Raw genomic sequence first — 26,353 nt, forward strand, 5'->3', positions numbered from 1 at the left:
CATGTCGGCCAGCTGTACGTGGAGATACTGACGAAGTTTGATGAAACTTACGTCTAGGCGTAAGTTTAATGTAACTTACGTCTAAGCGGTTAACAGCTTCCTGACCAGACACTTTCTCTTCCTACTTGCAAAAGCGGAAAATTTCTCCCTGTGCTTCTAGAACTTAATTTATCATTTTTCTTCATAAGCCTAGAGCTTCTTTTCGTAAAACCGAATAAACCGAATCACGTTATTAAGATGAATGGGGTTATTTCAGATTGATCTGACAGGTTTGAGTGCTTGGGACTGATTCACGATGAAAAACTTATTTTTAAAGAGCACATTGCAGTATAGACGAAGTTATACCCCCTCACAATAAATCAAATAATGGCCGCAATGGTTCAAGAAACCTACAAAATAAAGTTATAGACCTACTTTTGAAGGAACACAAACGTCACCACAGTAAGTGCAAAAAATCAATTACTTTACTTTCAACCTGTTACCCAACACACAAATTGGAAACGTTTGGCGGACAAATGCATTTATCGGCAATCACTTCACATTGGGAATGAATCCATTAGTGAAACAGTTTCAAATCTATTATGATGCGCTTTTGAGCATTTGATTTTCTACTCAAGTTTTCAGTTCCACCATTATTGCGATGAAAAAAAAAATCACAAAAATGTCGACCTCCTATCTACATATGACACGATCTCAACTAGCGATCTAATGCTAAATTTCGTTTCTTCTTTCCCTCTCTTCTTCCAGGTGAGTGAGTGTAAGTTCTGGACCACTGGGTCAACCGGCAGCATTCTTCATTCCATGCAGAGCCCGACTGCAGAGTCAATCTTGGGCAGCAACAACGGCACCCGAGCAAGAGCCAGAGCCGCAGCAAGCGAGATATCGATATGTCTGTGAAATTCCAGCCAGCACACCTGACACATTTCGATGCTTATCTGAATTGTTGGCTCAGTTGTTGCTGCTGCTGCTGCTATCAGACCGCATGATAGTGTTATTAGGTATCTCTTATTCTGTTACCCCCTCGTTTCCTGAGCTAAAGAAGAAAAGATCTTCCGACATATTCGCCATGGGATCGAGCCAAACTGCAGTTATAATATGCCCATGTACCCGCAGGCCCCAATCCGCCTTACCAACGACTGCACCAGAGTTCATTTGACACCGTACCCACAAACTCCCCACTTGCCAACAGTGCAAATGCACACATTGTGGGATATTTACATAATTTAAAACGAAATAGAAGCCTCCGTTCCCAGCTTCATTTCGCAAAGAACGAAGCGATATATTCATGAATAAATAACTAGCGGACCGGATCGAAACAATGAGACAGGTGCCCCTGTCAGGAGATCCACGATGCGTTGAGTCTCGTTTCATTTCTGAAATTCAGTCTGGCGCAGTGCCGCAGTTCCATTCCAGGGGCCAATTTTCCGCCAGGCCAGATTTTGCGACTTAATTTCCCCCTCCCGGCATCAGCGGCATTGAGCTGTCTTCCCGAACGGTGGAAGGCCACTGGGAATGGATGCTAGAGCATTCCTACCGCAGTGCAGCCCAAATTGGGCAAGACTGGCATAAAAGGCGGAGGAAACGCAGTTCATTAGTCTCGATTGGGGCAGAAACTGGGAATTTCTGATTCCATCTTTGTCATCATCGAACATGGCCGGGTGGCGGCGATGCTGTTGTGTTAGTAGATCTTCCCAGCTGATTACGATGGCTCGAACAGGTGCATACATTCTCGCATCGTTATTACCTTTCGCGGTCATTCCGACTGCTGAACAAACACCCGAGCCGATTCGCTACGCGTATCGTCGGTAACCTTTTATTAAGTAATTATGATTGCGCGCGGCAAACCAAGAAAGCCCAAAACGGGATAAGGTTAAGCCTCCAAAACCGATCAGCAGTTTATCCGTCTGGCCCTTAATTAGTGATACCGTTCGATCGTATAACCAGCTCGAAACAAGTACACGCGCGCACGCTCCGTGTACACGACATCCCGTTAGCGACCAGCACATTCCAGGTTAAGCGCGGCTCTCCCGATTGCGACGCTTCATGAAATGAATCAATCAGAAGATGTATGACGCTTACTCCGCAACCGCATCTAATACCTCTTCGGTCGGCGCGAAGAGAAGTGAAATTTGTGTCAACCACGAACCTGCCCTGTTCCGTCGCGCGCAAGAGGCAGCAAATATTCATACAAACGAGCACATGGGCCGTGTTTCGCATAATAATAATTCCATTAAATTAAAGAAGGCAAAAAAGCAGCAGCTCTTGCGTGCCTGGGCTCAGGGTCCCAAACCGAGACAATATAATGGAACGCGAACCTTCATCAGCCGGTCTGGTTTCTGGTTGAAAGCGATAATCGCTCTTTTATGATCCTCCGGTCGGGGGTGGAAGTGCGAGGTGTTTGCGCGTGTCACACCGTGTGTGTGTATGCATGTGGATATGTAGTTTCACGGTCTGCTACCTCAAGCTTCCCTCAGGTGCTAGACAGGCTGCCGGTTGTTCTGGCACTTTTGCTGGATGCTCGGAGAATCTGCCTTCTACAGCTCGGGGATGAGTGTCAAATTGTCACTGATCGTTATCTAATCAGCTTTACGGTAAGCTACGGAGTGCTGTATCACGATGCAGTAGGTCTGACGAAAAGAAAAAGGAACCTCACAAGATGTGTGCTCGGGTTTAACCGGTGTAGAACGTTACGTGAATGATAAAAAGATATTTATTTGCGATCCGTTAGCTCAAATTTGCGACACAGTGGAGATTGTATCACGTTTGTTTGTTCAAAGATTTTTTTTCTCGCCTAACCAATTTCAACTTTTTTCTATTTTTTTTAACGATCATTATATTAATTTTATAATAAATTTTTTGGAATCGATGAGGTTTTTGCTTGTACGATTTTATCGCATTTTTTGAGGTAGCACTTTTGGCACAAATTATAATTCTTAAACTCTTCAACTGTTCTTCTTTCGGTTTTAAGACGACTCCAATACGATCGAGATTAGCTGTATTCTGCTGTGGATGCAGGATTCGTATGAAAAATAATAATCAACTTCATTCGAACAAAAAACTTATCGTCTTGAGAGCATCATTGTGGATTTCCTTCACTCCGACTGTCCACCAGTAGGCACCCAATAATAAATTATTGCCAATCATTATGTCACAAATAGGAAAAACATTTTAGCTATCGATTAACACATTCATGGCCGAAATTCGTTCACTGCTAAGAAAGTTACAGGCAGTTGAGAGTAGTACCTGAATTAGGCCGTTACACATTTGATTTTCATTTGAAAAATTTTGAAAATTGGAAGGGGAAGAAAAAAGTTCAAGTGTCGTCAAAAGGCAAGCGAAGCGTTTAATAATAATAATTAGGTGTAATTTTCCAACATTTATTTGAGTGCAAGTCGTAGCTTGCGTTCAAACTTTTAACAAAGATTTTCCTTTTATTTCGTCTCGGCGTTATTTAAATATGGTCTCACCGCTTGACTAAATTTGGTAACCTTGGACACAAGAAGAGTTCGAAATGTGTATCAGCCTTACGTAGTTTTGAATACGCGGTTTTACAAACAATCGTGATTTTCTACACGGTTAAGTTTACTTTTCCCATTGCGCCCTATCAGTCTTTTTTAAACGTCGCTTTCTTTTGTAAAATAAACTTTCATTTTACGGATTTAATCTTCCATTTTCTGTTAATGTTTTGAAAAACATATTTTAAATAATTTCTTGAACACGGTTTAATAATGATTCACAACTTTTGCCCTTTTTTTGTACATTTTATGATGTTAATTATACTCAGAGAATATATGTTCCATCGAAAATTTTACATTGGGTCTTGTAAATGTGTGACTTTTTCCGTGAGAATTATTTTGTATTAGTTTTGAAGCTTATTAAAAGTTTTTTTTTTTTATATATTTCACAGCTGGTTTTGGCACAGTGCATTTTTTGTTCAATATTTGATGCAGGTGAAAATATGTTTTGAGCTTGATCGCGACGATTTCATTTTTTTCAACGTAGGACTACGGTTTTCTTCTCTATACTGAGATACAGTCTGTGAAACTAGCATGAAACGTGAAAAGGGAAAGAACTCAAATACTAATAACTTAAGTACAACTATATCGAATGTCATAAACAATGTGTCGTTGGATAATGAAAATGTACAACATTTCACGTAATGATAATTCTTGAATCCATTTCCTCAATCCGTTAGAAAAATCGAGAAAACGTTTTGGGACAATAATTTCCATACATCTTTGAGCTTTGCATTGCGTTATTTCCATACGGTTAGGTTAAAATACAAAACGATCCCAAACCTCCGAAAAAAGTGTAATTTATTAGATATTCAACTACCACTGAATTTATTTGCTACAGTCCGACAATGCAAACAATATTAAATATGGAATATTTTCACGTATTGTGCAAGTTGTGCCATTCGAAGGCTCTAATATTCGTAGTGAAATTCGTTTTTCTATTATTCGTTCAGAAGAATAACTACACCAGATAAGTCTGGGTTTTTACCAGATTTTCTTGGAATGCTATTAAGTTCTCTACGTTCTCACTGTATTTTGTTAATAAAAATGCAACTTCATTTGAAAAAAAGGGTCCTCTAAATCATTCAAAGTATTACCCATCACTAGCCACAACTTTGACCTATTTTACTGTCAAAATTCGAAAAACGTAACTATAAAAGAGTTTTTCGAGACTATCCACGAATTAAGCCATTTTTGGATTTCTTCATACGAACGTTACTGTTAATCTGCCAGACCATGTGTCACCGAACGGCGTAATATGACGGGTGAGGTAGGACTTCCCATTTGAGCGTTTCTATATAAGTTTCAATGACTTTGGCAGTATGAGACCAAGCGTTGTCATGCAGTAGAATCACTTCTTTGTGACTCTATTGTGGGCGTTTTTTGTGCAGCACCAATTGGAGTCGATACCGTTCCCCAGTGACGGTTCCGTTCAGTTTTAATAGCTTGCTCTTCTTCTCGAGTTGCCGCAACGCATCTATTTTTCATCATTCGTCACGACACGAAAAGAAGTAATCCCTTCCTTTTTGCCAAAAAATGTATTTGGAAAGTATATGAAAAATAATTCACGTTTTTGAGCTCATTTTTTTGGCAATAGCTCGGTCTCTGTAGAAGCTATCTCTTCGTGTCATCTATAAAGTTGTGTGTTTCGATGATATACAAATAAATGCTGAACATTGTTGCCTTCCCAATACTACAGGTTTTAAGATAATTAAAATAATCGGATTTCAAGGACTAGTCTGATATGAAACGATATATCTAAAAAACAAGAGAACTTTTAAGAGAATTGTCTTAAGCAAAGTTTTTTGTGACAACAATATCTACAACTTTGTTGATGACACCACCTCTCTAAAGTGTAACACTGAAAAGTTAGATTTTGCAGTTCTGAACTGAATCTTATTGCCTTTCTTTGAGGCTTTTTATATACTAAATATCTTCTGAAGATAGTCCATCACATTAAATTCAATAGTTGCAGAGTAAACGTAAATGTTCACGATTTTGAGCTCTCGTACCACTTTGGGTTGCACGAGGGTTGTATGTAAGACTAAACTGTGTCATTAGTGTGCTTTTCAGTTACAAAGTTACAGTGTCAACTTTGACTAGCGCGTAGTCGTAGGTTTGAATCTTAACAGAATTGGTCCATTTGTTCAGCGACATGCGCATATCGTTTTCGAACATGCTTGTACAGATTAATTCAGGAAATATCATTGCAATAATTTCATGACGAGCAAACGAGGTTGAATCAGCGTTGCGAAGCGAGCGAGAACCAAAACATTTCTCCTCCTTTCTGCTTGAGAACGAGACATCTCAAGTCTTTTGTACACACGCTTACGAGATACTTTTTATTCTTCATGCATCCCCCTTAGTAGCAGCAAGCACGCACCGACACGCAAAAACTCTTTTGTGTTGCTACTCAGCGACTTTCAAGGAGTACGCGAGATCCAACCATCGCAAAGTACTTGAAACGATTGTCTTCAGCTGGTCGTTCTCGCGAGTAGAGGAGTAGGTACACACGAGTACACGCGAAGAGAGAGGACGGGAGTGTGTGCATATAATTTCGGGAGCGAATTCGAGCAAGAAAGAAAGCGAAAAAGAATGAAAAATAACTTGATTGGAAAATTCTTCTATGACACACGTCATGGCGGTTGCAACGAGAACCTCACATGAGGTGTTGTATGCTGCTTACGAGCGAAACTAACAACACTGGGTTGAATACTATTGGATTTCATCCTACGAAAGCGCGTTTGAAAAATTATATTATGCCAGTCTTGAACTCATCTGTGGATAATGACAACGTGTAAAATAGGAAACGTTAACCAGATTACAAGAAGATGGCACAAAGTAAAAAAGGCAGTCAAACAATGTCTCAGAGCAGCTATATGCTCTATGCAACCAAAGTAAAAGTCCAAAAAAGAGATATTCACTGTGTGGTGCTGTTCATGACTTGTTGCGTGCCGATCCGAAGACGAGCATCAATCACCAAGCGCATGTTAGATAGGAAGCAAAAGTTATATTTTCAGCTCCGCTCACAGTGATATGCGTGCTTTACCAAGTCTGCTTTTGCCTTAACCAGCAAGACATTAGTGTTAACAACATTCTCCCAGCATATCTTGAAATTTTCTACTAATGGATATTGTTGCAAATTTTCCGGAATTGTTTTATCTTCAAGACATCAAAATAGTCTAGGCTCATGAAAGCATTAACATAAATTGACCTGTTGGGGCGGGGAAATTCCGTCAAAACTTTTTTTGGTACCGTAAGATGGAGTGACTTTGAATACCTTTTCGAATGCATCCTTAATATTTCAGGAATATGTTGAACAGAAAATTGTTTGTTCTATTTGAAATGAGTACTGTCATCCATTGATCAAGATCTAGCCACTACTTCAAAATTTTACACTAATTCGAGGGAAAACATTCAAAAATAGCAATTGCAATCACTATATTGATATTTATTTAGCCTAAGAACTTATTTGGTCACAAAGAAAGCTGCGTAACCGCAAGGTTAATCAAGCAGATGGTCGTGGGTTCGAATCTAAGTAGAATCAGGTCATTCGGAAAGAACTTAAGCATAATTTTATACTCAGGCTCCCTCACCACATACCCTACCGTTAAGCTGAATTCGATAAAACCTTCTTGTGACTTCCTCTCAACAAAATAAAAATGAGTTCCTTTTATAAATAAAACTGGCCAGAAGGACGCACAACAAAACTTCACCAGGGAACCATAGGTAGCGATATTTGGCAGGAGGAACAAAGCCCGGTATAGTGGAGCAGTAAGCGTGTAAGAGGAAGGGTGAAGAATCATATTACACACAAGCACGGATAAATGATAAGCATGCCACTTCTCAATAGCGGTATTGCTCATAATAGAAGTGCGGGATACAGTAGACACCCGGGCATATCTCACAATAGAACAAAGATTCTGGTCGCATTGAGGAAGTCCATACAAGGAAAAAAATTAGTCACAAATTAAAACCTTTACGTATCGCAGCTTGTTAGTTGCATCTGCCTGAACCGATTGTTGGTATGCAATAAAAATAGCTGAAGATTCGTTTTATTTTCAATCCATATTTGAGCACGAAAAACATTTTGTAATTGGCAGGAAATGCATGATTAGCAGCAATGTATATAAATTAAAATACAATCAGTGGAGATTACTAGAAAACCGAAGCTCAACAAGGGCGTTTTTTTTTTCATAAATTCAAAAAAGCAGTGAATTGATCAAAGTCACTCCGGTTTAAGGTACTGATATTAAAAATAAAAAGAAAAATTCAAAAGCTTTGTACGCTGAATGAAAAACGGTACAACACACAGAGGGTTTTGAAAAAAAAAAAACAATGTCTCCCGAGGAAGGCCAAGTCCTAAGGCCGAAACGTCGGACATAAAACGGACATAAACATTTTGATTCACCGTAAAGACTGGAAAAAGGCTTATTTCTCTTGGATATTAGGAATATCATTGGTTTCTACTCATGGCGTCTGTGATAGGCATGCTCGCACGTCGACTTTGAAACATCCCATCAATTTTCGCTCCTGAGCAATGCAGTAATGATGAAAACTGACAGGTCATAAAATTAATTGATTATTTCATTAATCCAGCGACATACTGGTTGTTTGTAATCCACCGTGTGATTGGTTTCAGCTTCCGCTAAGTTTACCCCGATATAGTGCCGCAAGACGTGGTCCTAAGCCAGAAACGACGCCCAACGTGACGTGGCTTAAATCATAAGGAACACAAGTAGGGGAACTGCTCCATTATTCATCTCAGCCCGTATATTCATCTCATTCAACATGTAAACACATTTGAAAACAGGAAAAAACGCATATTTTCTTCTCAAACTAATCTGCTAATTCATGGAATGGATTCTTCTTAGTTCACTTTAGATTCCTCATAAAGTGTAATCCTCAAAAACTCACTTAAAAGCACTAAATTTGATATTATATTCGGGCATCAGCACTCGAAAACTCATTTAATTCAATCACCTACCTCAAAAAACAAAATCCGCGCATTGTTCTATACGGCTACAATGGGACACGTTCAGCAGCCAACCAAAGTTTTTTTCATCTCTAGCGGACCACTTTTTATCTTAATCAATAAACAAAAACACTCACTACACCAAGAATACTTTAATCTTTGAAATGTTCACCTCAAATTTCCTAAAACAAGCTTGAATTAGCAGAAATATATGAGATAAATTTCTGCAATTCCTAAATTTCAACTGTATGTATTTCCATCTGTTTTCACTGCGTTGAAGAAAATCAAAAGTTGCCAAATCAGTTTCTGTTAATACGAAAAAATCATACTGAAAATGTTGAATTATTTCGACATACTTGACATAAATCTACAGCACTGTAGTGGTTACCTAGGTTACCATATTTTGCACGTAAACAACTGCAGCGGATCTAGGTAACCTACTACGATGGGCTGCCGCTACGTTCATTCATGATAATGTGATTCATTCATGATTAACAGTGAGATGAGTATAGGGGCATTGTGAGATGAATAATTGAGCAGTGATTCAGGTTTTGGGATGGATATGAAAGCATTGTGAAAAATGGTTTGTTTTACAAAATTCAGGATAAATCTAGCTAATTTTACTAAATATACAATGCTCAACGATTCCATGAGAGTACGTTAGCATATTTAGCTTATTATTTCAATGATTTCGTGAAAATTTGGTGTTTAATCCGTGCATTCTTCGTGAATAACGGTTTAATGAGATGAACAATGGAGCAGTTCCCCTACCTTTTTATTGAATCATTCCCAAAACAGGCACTCACTATCAGCAATCACAGCAAGCTGTTCCTGCGTTTGGCATGTATCCTCATCGAACAATTCCTACAATTTAGTGTCTTAGAAGTTGTTTGATTTTCCTCTACGCAGACAATCTTCAACATCGAAATTACCGTCTTTAAAGCGATGAAAGCAATTAAATAGCGAGAACTTCACCGGACGTTATATTCACTCGTACAGACGTGCAAGGTTTTTGTAGCAAATTGTATATGCTTTCGGTTCGGTCATTTCAGCAGAGTTCCAGAGTTTGTTAGAAGACTTCTGCGATTTTTCTCAGCTGACTTTCTGTCAGTGACATGGTTCGTTTCGGCAACCATGGGGAGCAAAATGCTATTTTGTGTTGCACTCGCATGCAGTTTGGAGCAAAAATAAACTGATACGAAATTGGTAGAAACGAAAAGCTCGTAATAAGACTGTTACGATCGAGAAAACCCACCCCACAACTGCTTGATAGCATTTGAATTACTTTGTACTGATTACTTTTTATATCTTTGTTCAATGACATATTTCTTCATTTTGTCTAATTTCTGTTGATGATTTTCTTAGATTCAGAAATATTCGAAAACGTTTTCTACAACCTTTTGGTCATTTCAAGGTGTTATTTTAATATTTTTAAAAGAAACTTAGATGAGCGTTCGCTAGTTGCTAGTTCCTAACAATTACAAACCCGCAACAAAGTTAATTTTTATTTATTTATTTTTTCCTTTTGACAAGTTTTTTTGGAATACTTCAATAGTAGCTCAATGGCTTTGTGCTGATTACTTTTTATTGCTTTTTAAATTATTTTTCTCGTCTTATTTTTGTTGATCAGAAATCATTGAAGTCGTTTTATACAACCTTTATAACTTTATTGTCATAGTTTTTTTATTTTAATTGGCTATTGATGTAAGAATGATTGTTTTCATTTATTTATTTATTTCGTCAGCCAGATTTAGACAATGTTGAACGTCGTTTATTTTGTGCTAAAACATATTGAATTTTATTTTTTATATTTAATTCTAATAAACTTTTTTTACACCAGATGTGGAATGTATGGATTTTGTTTTGAAATATATTGATACCTTCTTAGCTATTTCTAAATACATGTCGTCGGCGAATATAAATATTAACAGATTTTGACGTATAAAATTAACAGAAGTGGTCCTAAATGAGAGCCTTGAGGGACTGCTGAAGTAACTAGAACAAAATTTCATTTCTTTTCGTTAAATCTTCTTTGCTATTAATACTTTGCTATTTAAAAGGTAGCATTAGTATGCCAATATGGTCAAATGCCTTACTAAAGGAGCTGTAAAGAGTTTCAATGTGGATTTCATTCCATTGCAATCAGTGAATAATCTACAAATACAAGTAGATTCGTGGATGTTGAGCGGCCTTTGAGACACCCGTTTTGTTATTTTATTTTTGATTTGAAGAAATGTTTTTCGCTAACAAAACTCATGAATCTGCTTCAAAACTTTGCTCAAGAATATTTTCGCTTAACTTTATAGAGCAATGTGTGCTCTTATTAAATCAACCTTCAAAATTTAATGGCAAGAAATCAGCGGCTTTCTTGTGTAGAATAAAATAGTTGGGAGATTAGGGTTTATCGTTCATGACTCTAATGTTTCTAATAGGCAAATTTTCTAATTCCAAGCTTCACAGGAGATTTTTTAGGTACTAAATCGTTACTTATATCGAATTTCTACAAACATCGCTCTATTAATGACGAATCTCTAAGTTATTTTTTCCCTAACATTCTCATAAACGTTGGACGTTGCTTTCGACATCGTGAAAAGTTAGAAAAACATTCGGTTTCTGCACAAAAAAGCAGTCCTAACTCTGCTACGCAGTCCAACGCTAGAAGTGTACCAATCGTAAAAAAAAGATTCGAATTTTCAGCCCACCTCAACCTAACGGTGCCCCGGTGATTTTGGTCATGCTGGAACAAAGATCATTAGGAAGCTTAGTTTCCCTAGTGTCAGTATTGCCTGTGCTCACCGGAGCCGTATCTTTCTGCCCGAAGCGATTACTGAGCGCGGAATGACCTTTCCCATTCCAGAAAAAAAAAAACCATCCGCGCAAATCGTGATCGGTTTAACGGCGACGACACGACTGTCGGTTCGGTACGGTTCGGTGCTCTCTGCCGTAAAATCCGTCCAGCCCAATTCATCCTGCCGGGGCCGAGTTTCAACCATCACTCAATCAGTTCCGCACAACATTGTGTAGAGATGCGTTTTTTTTTTTGCTGTCGTCTCCAAACCTGACTGGTTCTAGGGCGGAGAACACCGCGCCAAACCAATAACAAGTGTTTCATTTTCTTCGTGAGGTAATCGGATCTGAATGTCGTACGGAAAAAGAAAGTCAACATACGGATTGCCTCCTCCAGGTCGCAGCTCGCGCTCCATGCGCAATTTCAATATAGTCAAGAACCTGCGGTGTTGTACAGAGACCTGGGCGCGTAGCAAAACCGCAAAACATCGACCCGGCGCACAAGAATATAGGCCAGCAAGCAAGCGTTCCACCGACGACGACGGACGGACGGTATGCCTATATGGCGAAAATAAATCAGCCCGACCTTACTGGCCCAGTGCCAGTGGAACAGCGCAAATAAGCGCCCATCGGGGTACGTGGAGGCAGAAAACGGGTAAACCTACATCATAATTTCTTATCGTTGTAATTTTATAAGGCTTTATAAATATCTGTTCCTATGTGTGTGTGTGTGAGTGTATAAATATGAAAATGTAAACATTATTAATAGTCTTGATTCACATGGTTTATAGTGGCACAATGCGCCCCCGTCAATCATGATAGTCTGTGGCCAGTGCACACCGGGACCGATCATTTGTCCAAACGACCTGTTCGGCTGTGCCAGGCACTTGGAAGTTGCCCGGAGTGAGGCACAGGCAGAAAGGCAGAATAACAGTATAACGAAACGCCGAAAGGCCGAGGAAGGCCAATTTTTCGTGGCTGAACCTGCTGTCGAAAGGTCCGCCACAGCAACACCCACACAAACACCGTGCGAACACCTTAACCGCGCAGGTGCCCCAGGCTCTATTGTGCGGTTAAAGGCCTTGAAGAAACCGAGCGCCTGGTGCCCACCTTGGGTTGTGGCGCAAAACGGCACGAGAAGGCCCATTTACGGCATTATTTATCTCGCATTTAGCGGGAAAACTGCAAAACCCGTGTGGAAACTGTGACAAGCTATTGCCGCGATTGTAGGTCTTCGGGTTTCCACGCCGAAGACCTTGGATGCAATGCATATCTGGCCGGACAGGAATTGAGTCGTTCCGGGCGAAGCGGATGCTAGAAACAAAGATGGGTGTAGCGAAGAAACCTGATACTTTGCATACACATTTTTCATTCATTTATTTATTATTGCAGATTGCTACCTCCGTAGCCGGGGTTCCACCGCGCGGCTCCACTTTCTCTCTTCGTTGGGCAGCTTTTAGCCTTCAGTGCACCAACCGAAAGGAACGTAACGGCAACTCGGATTGTATGCGAAGCTGAGGCTGCTGGGGCTGGGAATCGTTCTAATTTTTTTCGATCCGCGTGAGAGTTCTTTTTTTCGCTTATTTGCTAGGTGTTGAATTGCATAACTTAGCCCGATCTTCGGGGCAAGCTTTGGGCGGATTAGTGGCGTGTTGGGCTCGAAATAGTCGGCCGGTACTGAGCGAACCAAAGAACATGGTAAACGTTGCTTCCTGAACGGGGAACCACCCAACGTCCGTGGCAAGATTGTTGCAATATTTTGCGTGAATGGGTGCTGATTGAAACGAAATGTCAGTTATTAGGACTCGTAAAAGGCGAGTTCAATAGGTCTTACATCAAGATTGCGGCAGCTAGAAGTGGGGTACTTTTCGGAGCTATCAATTTGAGCCGGGTAGGGAAATGAGTTGTTATTGGGGTTCGTAGAGCACTACGAAGGAAATATCGAGACCACACAGTTACCCAACAGGTCTTCCGAGAGTTAATAATCAGTGCACATAAACGCCCCTTTCCGCGCCGTTACACGGTAGTCCTCGCTGTCGAAAGCAGGTCATCCAGTTTGTGAGCTGCTCACACAGACCTTGACAAGAATGCAGGAGCGTTTGCACGCATGGACACATCTGTATGTACGGTTCCGAAGCCAGTTGTAAACTCGTTTTGTCTTGTCAGTCGAGGACTGACTGTGGCGAGCAACCTCATTCTGTTCACCCAAGCTCACGATACCCTTGAATCATCAATTGATCGAATTGAACTAATTTTCCGTACTACTCGCCCGCCGGTTTACGATCGTCTTCGCAAATGTGTATTTCCGGGACCGTGAGTCATTTCTAGGCTGTGAGTACACCTCCCACACGCAGCCCGTTTTTCAGACGTATTAAAAGCGCAGCGAAAGCGAAGACTCTTCCCACTTGGAGAGGCGATTACCGAACGACGGCCACCGCCGCCGTGCGCTTCTAGGGACGTGATTAGACTTCCCAAAACCAATCTGATTTCTCGACGCGAGCCTCATTAATCCACCCATTCAGTGATAAATTTATTACCAATGATTACCACTTGCTACTGACTGTGTGTCTGGCCACTTTCTTCCCGCCCCGGAGGGAAAGTGGTAAAAACAAAAAGTTATTCATGCTATCTAGGTGAGTATGTCGTGCAGTCCACGGTTCTCCGAACGTGCCGCCGCGCTACCGTCGTCGCCGGCATCGGAACCGGACGAGCGTGAGAGTCCCGTCCCGGTCCGTTGTGCGTTGGTATACTCGATAGAAAACAACCTACAAAACACGGAACCATCTTTCTTTGCCCATCCCGCTGACTGCGCATCGATAAATTTAAGTGTTTAACAAATGTTATTTCCTAGAGCTATTTATATCTTAATTTACTACACGCTTAAAAGGCAGCTTTTCGATAACTACTGCCGATTTTATGGACTGTAAATCTGAGCATTGACACATTTGCTCTTTCTATTTCCGTGCGAAATTGACGACACCTGCAACAGCAAAAATGTCTAACGGTATCGGCTGCTAAGAATGTGTGTTCATCTTCATAAACTTGTTCTGCTTCTTTCAACTTTTGTTAACGTAATATTCCCACATTTCACTGTTTTGCATAATACCGTTCGTAGTTTGCATAGTAAAGTGGTTTTCAAAAAAAAACTTAATCCCATCGAGCGGCAAATAGATATTTCACCAAAAGGATTAAATTCATAATACTCATAGGAGGAAACAGAAACGGTGTTGTTCCATTATACTCTGAGTTTCTGGCAGATTCACAAATGTATTCTTAAAGATACGGCTTACCATTACTGCGCGAACTGTCACTGTTGTCTTCCTTATCAGAAAAAATAACTCTGTTTCAGATGGAAGATCGATCTATTCTTTCGCCGTTCCTCTAATCATTAGGAGGTAGACAAAGGTCACTCTTTGTGAGACTGACTTGTTTGTTCAATCGTTTGCTCTGGCTCGCTGGCTGATGCGCAATGTCACTTTTCTCTCTCGTTTGTGCACTGGAATCGTCTCAGAGCACGGAAGAATTTTGTATTGTCTGTGTTTAGTGTTATACATTTATTATACTATCGCAACCTTTTTTTTTTGTTGATTAAAGTGTTTCCTTAAAATGGAATCGAATACAGTAAAATTCTTTTTTACACGATTTTACGTGCCGTGCAAAAAAAACGTGTAAAAAAAACCGCGTTTGGAAAAACGTCGTAAAAAAGAACTGTGTAAAATAAAACCGTGTAAAAATGGAACTGTGTAAAAAACAGCCTACTATAGTCTGTTACCGTTACTGTTACTTACTGTAACAATTTTACCCGAAGACGAAAAATCGTGCAAAAAAAAACCGTGTAAAAAAAGACTTTACTGCAGTTTAGATTAGGTCAGGACAAATCAATTATGCAATCCCCTCCAAAAACAGAGCTGAAGAATGTTTGGTTGATTGTCTCATGTTGTTAATAACTCAGCGTTCACTGTTGATGGCTGTCAAACATCCAGGCCCGGATTTGAGGGGGGGCCAAGGGGGCGAATGCCCCGGGCCTCCCGACTCGAGGGGCCTCCCTAGACGAAGTGAAGACCTTTTTTTTGCTCGTCACCTTCCAGCGGTTGTGAAGGCGTAGCACAATTTTTCAATTTTTCACACAAAAGGGTCCCACGCAAAAATTTGCCACGAGCCCCCCAACGCCCAAATCCGGCCCTGCAAACATCTACTAAACATCGAAGGGTCTGTAAACTTCTAATTTAGGCAAATTTGAAGCGATTCTGAGTTCAATTCGGATTCTTTTTTTCACCTTGTCTAATGTTTAGAAGCGCTTTTCAGCGTTGACGCGTTTTTCTGTGAATCTGACTTCATTTGGGATCAAATATTTTTTCGCCTCCTTTGGAATTCTGATGCGTTTTCAGCTATTTTGAGCCTAGCTTGAAATAAGCTAGGAGCAATGATATGGGATCACTTCTTGCTGGCCTTCTGAAGCCTTTTTCAGCGTTTCCGAGCGTAAATTGGGATTATTATTCTGGTTTTGAAATTTTTTTTTTTGCTTTTTCTGACACTAAAAAGCGTTTTTGGGACTTAATTTAAGATCACTTTTCCAGCGACTCCAGGAATACTTTAGAATCACACTGTTTTGACGTAGAATAACGTCCTATGGCAACATATACGACGGACCAATTTCAAGAACCGAAAACATCTAGAGCGTCACGAAAACTGTCAACTTTCAAACGTTCAAAACTCAGTCAGTTTCCAGCCGATTTCTTCCATTATTACAGCAATCGATTTGAAAATAATCGATGCATCCACCCAAACGCAGAAAATTGTAATTTTATTATTAGTACTATTGTACTATTGGAAATTGTCATGCCTTGTCGAAATGCAGATTTCGACCTCTGTCGGTCGCTTAATGCTTGCTTTCCCTAACACATCAGAATATACCTAGTTAACCTATTTGTGCTTGACAAAAAGGCAGAGCTTTTCAGAAGATAACTCTAATACAAAATGAAGTGAGTTTTTTTTGTACATCAGTATTCCAACACACGAAATGAAATTTTTTGAAGGTTAGAGAATGAGAGAACTGGAAATAATGGTACGCGATATGAACATCATTTATGTTTTTGACGTAGAATTACGTCTTACGGCGAGACTCTAGAATAGAGGTTCCAATTGCAATACCGGAAACAGAGAGCGTCAGAGAGCGAATACCAACTAACATGAGTATTTTCGTAATTCTACGTTAAACTAGCGGTCGTGTCTCAAACACAACAACTTCTACTTTTTGTCTTTCTCCTAGAAAGGTATAGCAATCACTGGCAAAACCGGAAGTAAAAAAGGGCTCCAAAGGGCCGATTGGTATATATCACTCGACTCAGTTCGACAAGCTGAGCATTTTTGTATGTATGTGTGTGTATGAGCAACTTTTTATTCTCACTCACTTTTCTCAAAGATGGCTGGACTGATTTTAATGAAATTAATTGCAAATGAAAGGTCTTGTTGTCCCATAAGACCCAATTGAATTTGATTGTAATCGGATTTTTAGTGTAGAAGTTATGTATCAGAATGTAAAAATCATGAAACATCATTATCTCAAAAACCACACAACCGATTTGAACAAAATTGGTTTCAAATGAACGGGCTACCTGAAAAACTCTAAACTTTTGAATTTTATAAAGATTGAACTTGTGGTTCAAAAGTTATGAAAAGAAACGTGTTCCGAAGACTTTGTAAGCCCCCTCACGTTTCTCAGAAATGGCTGGACCAATTTTCATAAAATCAGTGGGATCAGTTGAGTGAACCTGGGTAATTAAGTTCCTAATTCACGAATAACATGACCATTTGCCTGATGGAAAACGGTTTTAAATTACGAGAAGACTTTTTTTTACAATGTGATAGAACAATAAAATGAAGATTTATATGAAAAGTGTAATCAACAGGCCCCAGTAACCTTTCGTAACGCGGAGTACACAACAATATATCTAACTAATGGTAGCAGTAGTCATAGGTCATAGTCATAGTGGTCATAGTAACATCTTGTCGATTAAACAAACGTTTGCTACGATACCATTAAGATAGCAGCAATGTATGTAGAAGCGCTTCCGTGCGTAGACAAATTCCAAAATCTTGCAATTTTGAAAATGCTGTATCTCTGGAACGCTACATTTTGTTTTTTGTTGATAAGTAATTCCCATGTGAAATCGACTGCTAAACACATTAGCGTGGTCAAAATCAAAATCTAGGGGGGGTTATTTCGAGGAAACTGCAAAATAAGTTTTAAATCGAAAAAAATGCAGTGTTGGCAACACTGCTGATAAAAATTGACTACGCAATTCGATTCTATATCTGAAACCCTTCAAAATGATATGTCAATATCACCTGTAGCTCTCCAGAGCCCCGAGATATTCGCAAATTAAAAAAGGTGTTTTGCTAAAATCACAAAAAGTGGAGGCAGTCCCATTGGCCGAGGAGTCCACCAATCAGTACAACACTTTGTATTTATAATTTTCGGCCCAAAATACATCGACACACAAATTTTGGTCGAAATCGGAGATGGTCTTTGCATTCCCTCGGACACTTGACATGGAATGACCGCAGTGTAAAATGGAAGATCTAGTTGCCCCATAAGACCCTATTGATTTGTTTTGCAATCGGACTCATACTTTGCCTGTTATGTTTGAAAATGTGAAATACAAATATGAAAAGGAACATATTCCGAAGACTACTTGAATTCACTCACCTTTCTCAGAGATGGCTGACCCGATTTCCGCAAAACTAGTGTAAAATCAAAAGTCTAGCTGCCTCATAACACGCAAGTTCATTACGCCGACAGTATGTGAAGTAGGGAGAGCGAAAAATAAGCAAACTGGAAATATGATACAGATTTGGAAAAATGTACCGCATCCCGACGGGCCTCATAATACCCTATTGAATTTTACTGTAATCGGACTGTAACTTCGTCTGTAATGTATCGGAATGTGGAAATTACGAAACTCCAACATCTCAGAAACTACACAACAGATATGAACAATATCGATATCAGATGAACAGGCTAGTTAAGGGTTAACTGTTGAATTATGATTGAGGACGTGGTTTCATATTTTGGCTGCCCTATACGTTCCCATTTCAATTGATTATAATCGAACTTAAGGGGTTATATACCTTTTTAGTTTTCAAAAAACCGGAAAAAAATTTATTACATTATCTCCAAATACAACATCTTGAGAACATTTCCACAAATTTTCATAAAGATCTGAGCAATAGGAAGAAAGTTAGAGCGATTTGCAACGCGCCTCGCCACGGCCGCATAAGCTAAACTTGAAACTTTACACGCGATTATCTCGGAATAGTTTTTTCCGGAAAATGACTTTGCCGTGATTGCGGGAAAACTACTGAACCGATTTCCTTCATCTTTTTTTTTAAATTTTCGTTATTAAATTCGCCGGTTCTTGAACGATCGCTTTGTGAAACATACAGTTACATTTTGCCGCAAAAAAATTTTCAATGCAATTTTTTACGCTCAAAACGTGCATTTTTTGAGAAAAACGTTCCCGTTTGCACTAAAAACAAAATACTTATAAAAGCGATCGTTCAAGGACCCGGCACACTTATAAACTATTGAAATAATATGAGTTTTTTGATTTAGGTTGATCCGCTGAGTCTCTATCAGGATCACCGCAAGCCTCTGCAAAAAATAGCGTTTCGGGGAAACGGCCATTACTCCAGTAATAATTGGTATATCTCAAAATCAAACGTATTTTCATGTTGTTGATAAGCTGTACTTTCAGAAAAATACCTCTTTGATGCAATGAAAATGGTGCTATGCACTTAAAAATAAATTCAAACTTCCCTCATTTCTCTCGACCAAAAAGGTATATAACCCCTTAAGCAACCGTTATGTATTGAATTGTTGAAAAAATAAAAGTCTATTATCTCGAAGATTACGCGATTTATTTGAACATAACTTAGTCATACAAACGAGTCATCTCTCAAACATACAAATAACAAACTTCATAACATTTTGATATGTGGTTCAAAAGTTATGAAAACAAAATAAATTCGAGACTATTTAAAACTCTACCTGCTTTGATCAATATGTATGGCCTCAACATAATTTGAATATGGTATCGTACTATTTGAACGTTCCTGGTATCGCTCGTGACTAAATTGTTCGAAATTAAGAGTCATTTCTTTTATTTCGCTATTTTTTAAGCACTAACATTACGTCAAATTTCATATTTTATACTTCAATTACCACATCAATATTTTAGAACCCAAAGAGTGAATATACCTTCATTGGATTGAAGCGTTCTTGTAAATCTATTTTTACAAATAATAAGTTTGAATGAAAAAGGCTGGGCCTGACCACTTGGTCGATAAGATCAGGTTTTTTTTTTATTTCTGTCCTTAAGTTTTCAGCGAAGTAAGCGGACCACTTTTTATTTTAATCACTAAACAAAATCACTCACTACACTAAGAATACTTCAATCTTAGAAATGTTCACCTCAAATTTCCAAAAAGCTTGAATTAGCAGAAATATATGAGATGAATTTTTACAAATCCTGAATTTACACTGTATATATTTTCATCTGTTTTCACTGCGTTGAAGAAAATCAAAAGTTGCCAAATCAGTTTCTGTTAATACGGAAAAAAATCGTACTGGAAATGTTGAATTATTCCTACATGATTGTCATAAATCGACAGCACTGCAGTGGTTATCTAGGTTACCAATTTTGCACATAAACAACAACAGCGGATACCTAGATAACCTACTACGACGGTCTGCGGCTACGTTCAATCATGATAACATAAATCATTCATTATTAACAGTGTGATGAATATAGGGGCGTCATGAGATGAATAATTGGGCAGTGATTTAGGTTTTGAAATGGATATGGAAGCGTTGTGAAAAATGGTTTGTTTAACAAAATTCAGTAAAATCTAGCTAAGTTTACTAAATATACAATGCTGAACGGTTCCATTAGAGCACGTAAGCGTATTTTGTTTATTTGTTCAATTATTTCGTGAAAATTTGGTGTTTAATCCGTGCATTCTTTGTGAATATCGGCATAATGAGATGAATAACGGAGCAGTTCCCCTACATTTTTCACCTTTTCTGATTTTTAGAAGCTTCATTATGGGATCCATTTTTTCTGCGGTTCAGAAGCGTTTTTCAGCGATTCTGAGCGTAGTTTGAGATTAACTTTTTGTGGCTTCTAAAGGCCATTCTGAGATGAATTTGAAATGTAAACCTTGTTTGCTTTTACTGGTATCTAAAAGCGTTTTCCGACTATCTTGATTTAGGATCTATCTATCTTTTTTCGCCTTTAGCCTTCAGGAGGGGTTCTTAAGAATAGTTTTTCAGCGCTTCGGAATCCAATTTGGGAGGATTTTGTTTGTCAGACCCTTAGGTTTTTTTTGCCTTTTCTGGTCATCAGAAGCATTTTTGCTGCGATTCCAAATTTAATGCAGGATTATTTTTTTGCTTTTTCTAGCCTTTTCTAATTTGGGATTAAATTCTTTATCGCCATTCTAGGTCTTTAGAAGCAATTTTTTTTATTTTCGCGATTCTGACATTATTTGGAGATTAAATTCTTCTTTCACATTTTCTTTCAAATGCGGAGTTCTGACATTTATCCAGCGAAACGTATATGACAATTTCTCGAAAATTTTCACCAACTCTAGTACAAAAACTCAAGGAGTAAAAACTGTACTAATGTAGTGGTTGTTGACTGCCAGCGCTTCGCAAGAATGAGCTGAACTAAAACACTTTCGTTATTTTGCTTTCAAACCTAATAAAAAATTGATTTATCTCTGTCGTTTCGCACTAAAAAACGAGATCAGGTTCCAACCAACAATTTGAAACACGTTACTAAGAATTTCGAAAGCACATAAAAATGTCGTTCGAAATCAGAATATCGAAAGCACGTAAAAATGTCGTTTGGAATAAAAATTCCTGCAAGACTTTCCGTATCAGATTGCTTGTTTTAATAAGTACGCCAGTAGCTGCACCATCAATTAGTGTGTTATTGAAATTTCATTTTCCTGCATCAATACATCCAATGCGTAATCGATAACCGCAGGCGATCGCTCCGGTAATTGCAAATGTACCCGCCGTCGAATTAAGTCACATCAGCATAAAAACTAACATTAAATAAAGGTTACGACATCGCATGAAACTGCCCCCTTCAGTGCTGCACTCTTAAACAAAACATGATCAATTAGATGTCATTCAGGGTGTTTCGCGTAGTATGTGCAGACAGAGCAATTTCATGTAACTCAGACCGTAATAACATTCATCAAAATGTCGCATACCCCCGTCACTTCGTCCAGCAGGCCTAATAGCTTCATCCTGCCTGTTGTAGGATTACAGGCTCACTGCTGCAGGTTCGTTCTAAAATTAGATCGCAGATGACTGCTTTTTATTGCACGCCTTCTTCATGGCATGCAAAACTTCCCCAACAAGAGTTTTCCATCTTCGTGCTGCGATGTTGCAATAAACGGCGTGGAATGTTGACTGTCGCATTAATGTTTCGCCCCGCGAATAGCGACAACCTGTTGATCTGCACACGCCACTCAGCTATACACACACACACAGACACACGGGAACGGAGGACCTTATCAGTTTGCGTGCGTCTTTTGGGGCGACTTCTATGAAGTGATGATGAGTGCAAAGTTTTGAGCGATAACATAAGAGTACAGTTGCAAAGCTGCCCGGGAGGACATAATTTATGCATGCTTTAAGCAGCAGTTCAGTGGCTGATAAAAGATTTGTGATGACTGCTGAGCAGCATTTAAGAGAACCTTTGCGGTCTGCGCTACGGTCGCGTTTCCCTAATCGTTTGGCCATCGAAGCAAAGGAGGAGTTCTGTGTCCTGAGAAATGGATTTTTCGTCCCGTGTTAAAGTTCTGGTCGTTAATCGGTGGCTAATGTACACGCCATCTTTGAGCGAGAAGCTCCCATGTTAAATTTAGTGGACACCGGGAATTTTACGGAAGTAACACTACAATTTTTTTTTCTTTTCTATTTCCAGGTATAATAAAACTTGACAGGCTTCACAGTGAACAAGAACCTATCTGATAAATAATCGATGGGAAGCATATGAATGCCTTCTACAGGTGAATCAGGTACTTTGGTTTTTTCCACATTTTTTTTTATTTCAATAATTCGATCATTCCATTCATTACAATCAGTAAACGCGTAAATTATGTGTGACAATTAGATAAAAATGACGGTGAAGTAAAAAATCGAAAGTGTCAATAAATCAATTCGAAATAATAATTTGTACTGAACTCGCTCCAGCACCCCAACAGACTGCAGCAGCTCTCTCACACGAAACACATAAATTTCAGCTAAAAATTGGTGATTAAAATAAATTAAAAGTGAAATAAAATTGGGCAAATGATCCTAATACACGCAACGTCAGGCGTGCCTCCAGAATTATTCTTTTCAGTTGACAAACTTCAAAATTATCACATCGAAAACAGTGCTAGCGACACATCACATCTCGATGAGGTAAAAGTTCCAACATAGTGTTTATGAATTGGAAACATCGTAACTTACGATGCAGTACACCCACTTAGACTGCTGAACGTGAAATATTGTGCTTCCATCTAGACGTCAAAAGGGAAAAGAGAGAGAGAGAGAGTGAGGAAAGACAATTTCAACATTCAGTCGTTGATGCGAGATTTTTCGAGTTAAACACTCAGAAAGAGTCAATCCTAATCGATTCTTTGGTTTGTTTTGCTTGAGAATAGATGAAAATAGTTAAGGGCAGTCAAACCGGTCACCTTCAATTGAGTACTGCTACCGTTTTGATATTCAAAATGGCAGTTTCTGGTTCCATGAGACGTTTTTCAATGGATATTTTGATATTGTTTTTTTTTCCGGTAGGATGCTTGCAATCCAAGATGGTTGCAAGTTCAACCGTATTGGATCAAATGAGTGTTTCATTAAATGCTTTCCCATAGCAAATAAACCCTTCTTGTTTTAATTTTTGATTAAAATCTACTTCGTGGTTTTTTTTTATCTCGATTCCCAAAGTTGAAAATATCAAACAAAGTGAATTAAAACCTTCTCTAGTACAGTATAAGGAATTTCGAATTATCTTGACAGCATAACATTTGCTATCGATTGTTAAAATCCCGTGATGAAACGTTTTGAATAATCGTTCAATAATGGCGTATTATGCAACTTTATTAAAAACTTGTCATAAACGGGTATCTATTAACTTCAAGTTTACAAACTTATACAAAAATTTTAAAATATGATAAAAAAACAGAAACTTGTTTCACAGTGCTGCTATAATATAACAGGTTCACAAAAAAAACTTGTAGAATTCAAAATCAAACCAATTCTAAGGAAATTAGCTTTCATTTTATAGATTCATTCGTTTTGTAAATTATCTCACAATTTATTTATCGCTATTATCGCTTTCATTAGCGCAAAATACTAAAACAAAATAGTAGGAGGGTTGATGACACGACCGCATAACGTAGGACTACGGTATTTTTCTATACTTCGTTGCTTCGGAGAAATCGTCTTCTGATGATCCTTGACACGCTTCTGGGAATTGCACTTATTCATCATGTTTATATGACGAGATATTGCGAGGATTGAGATGTTCGTAGAAATTATCAATATATTCATTTATTCACTAAACGAAACTACCCTGCAAACTGCTATCGCTGTAAAACTGTAATACAAAAATCTGGCGTCCACATGACACCGGGGCAGTTTTGGAATGAAAATGATGGAGTGAAATGTTTAAATGGTACCTCCTATATCAAAGGTTCGACAGTTATTTGAAAAGAGGGTGGGGCGTAGAAGAATATAGAATGGCAACGAAAGTGAAAAAAAAACATCAGGAAGAGAAAGCGACCTCGAGTAAAACAACAACAACCACCACAAATTGTTTACAAAGTCAGATCGGTTAGATCCGTTAGTTTCGGCTGTGCTTGGGAAGAGAGCTAGTGATTGGTTGCTCGGTATGATTTGGACATTTGGTGTTATTTACCAATTTTACAATAGTGTATCTCAAACAATAGGTTGTTTTTTGTTACATAAATTTAACCGTAAAAGAATTTTTGATCGATTGATGCCAAAGCCTCGAAAATCTGATTATAAATAACTGAAATATTAGCGCTCAAGCCACTTTCTCCATGCTTGAATTTTCTTGATTTTCGAATTCAGGTACCCAGCTTCCAGAAAGACGTAGTCCTACGTCAAAACAAGGTTATGAGAACTTCTAGAAAAATTAAATTTTATTTCTTATAGAGCAAAATTTATTACATTCAACACACAGCATATAAACTGTTTTGATGAAGAATATATTTGGATTAGACTATTGGGTCTTGAATTGTGGATTTTTCAACTTTACTGATACGTTCTTATCGAAAAAAATATGCTATAACTTTGTGTGGAAAAGTGCTGGAGATGTGTGGTCTTCGACAAAACCGTGTGTTTTGTATGCCCCAATCAGGGTGGGGAAATGTACTGGTACGCTACAGTATTCACACGACAGTTGCGAGATTTTTGTAATTACCACTGTGGAATGAAACACTACGCGACAGTAGCCGCTACCGAAGTTTCATACGATCTGTTTTATCTCTTGCTTTTTGTCACGAATTCAATATGAACAACAATTCTCTCGCTCACTTCTCTTGATATTGTTGTCATTGTATAGACAATCTCTGGCTCGTGTGTTATTGACTGTAGCTGTCTGTGCTATTTATTGCATTTATTGCGAATTGAAGTGGTATCAATTTACTTAGCATCGATTCTTATTTGGGTCCGAGGACGTTAATTGAATTTGTAAGATTCATGCTTTTATTGCCCTACTTTTGCTTAAATATGCTAAATTTGGATGAGACTTTCGCTACAGCGAACTGTTTTCGAATGAAAAAATTTAGTAGCTTGGATTCAAATCTTCTGGTGTACACGAGTGATGATATTTTTCGGCAGTACATATATATAAATTATTTATTTTCCTTCTTATTACTGTGCCAAACTGTTGCATGATTGCTAATTATTGTCATTCGCTCAATGCGACAGTCGAGATTTTGAAGCGGCCGGAGATCGACACAAAAAAGAATCGTTAACCGTCGGTGTTGGCTTCTAGTCACACGATTCGCTCAAATAGAGAAGCGTACAGTTGAACGCTGCAGTCGCAGTCTGCAAGAGAGGCAACAGTACACTTCGATACGGTGTCATGCAAAAATGTCAACTGTTCGACACACTGGCCCCAATGCTTCTTTAGAACAATGTTTTCTTGTAATTTGCAACTAACAAAAGCCAAGTATGAAAAACTAAATTTTTAGTAACGTTCATATCAAGTACTCTGTAATTCTGTAGAATGAAGACAGGAATTGCTATACACCGCGTATCTCCAACAGTTATAAGGGCTCCACTTCCTATGGTGGACCAGAATGAAGTTGAATTTTCTACACGCTTTTGTACCGAGTTGAGCGTAGATTTTTGCAATGTAGGCGGAGCGCCGCAGACTCGAGAATGAGAAACGAAACAAAACACTTTGCTGAGTCAAAATATGTAGGCAGTGGAGGTTATTCTGTTCATGTTATCCGTGCTCGGGAAGCAAGGGAATAGCGAGGAAAGTGTATGGGAAAGCTCGACCTGGGTATTTTTCACTAAAAGTAAAGCAATAAGGAACAATGTTAAACATCATATCAAATAATTATCACACGTTTTATCTATCCACCGACATATTAATGACTAAGATACATTAAGTCGTTCGCTTGCTTTAATCGTTGGAAATCTGACGCAATATTTCTTTTTCATTTTTACAAAATATACTTGAGTATAGAAAACATAGACGTAGTCCTACGTCAAAAAGCAAGCACAAGAACAAACACGTGTTTTGACTAAAAAAAACACATTTGTTGTATGAAGGTTTAAAATCTAACAAAAAAAACTTGCGCTAATTTCGCATAATATTGATGTGATTTAGCTTCATTGGCCTTATTGTCTCTTAGGCATATAACAAATGAGAAAAGTATCCAGGTTAGTAAGTAGGTTACGTTATTTGCTTTGCATTTCGGAACTGAAAAAAAAATCCACCCGCCTGTCACGCATGTTTGCTCTTCGAAT

At 38.6% G+C, this 26,353-nt stretch overlaps 2 protein-coding genes across 4 annotated transcripts in view; one reads left to right on the forward strand and one right to left on the reverse strand.

Annotated features, from left to right (window-relative positions):
* The window catches only part of LOC129721151 (uncharacterized), a 307,031-nt gene that overhangs the window by 83,047 nt on the left and 197,631 nt on the right, over window positions 1–26,353 (forward strand). Inside the window, exon 2 of one of the 2 annotated variants that reach the window (XM_055673369.1) lies at window positions 22,281–22,374. The exons of the other annotated variant lie outside the window; for it this stretch is intronic. The gene's annotated coding sequence lies outside the window, so the exon portion shown is untranslated. The remainder of the gene's footprint in view (window positions 1–22,280; window positions 22,375–26,353) is intronic. 2 annotated transcript variants of the gene reach the window in all.
* Window positions 1–26,353, reverse strand: part of LOC129721158 (autophagy-related protein 16-1) — a 260,160-nt gene that overhangs the window by 23,261 nt on the left and 210,546 nt on the right. The window lies entirely within an intron of this gene.

This window comes from Wyeomyia smithii, chromosome 1 (genome assembly GCF_029784165.1).
Source record: "Wyeomyia smithii strain HCP4-BCI-WySm-NY-G18 chromosome 1, ASM2978416v1, whole genome shotgun sequence".
NCBI classification, from domain to species: Eukaryota; Metazoa; Arthropoda; class Insecta; order Diptera; family Culicidae; genus Wyeomyia; species Wyeomyia smithii.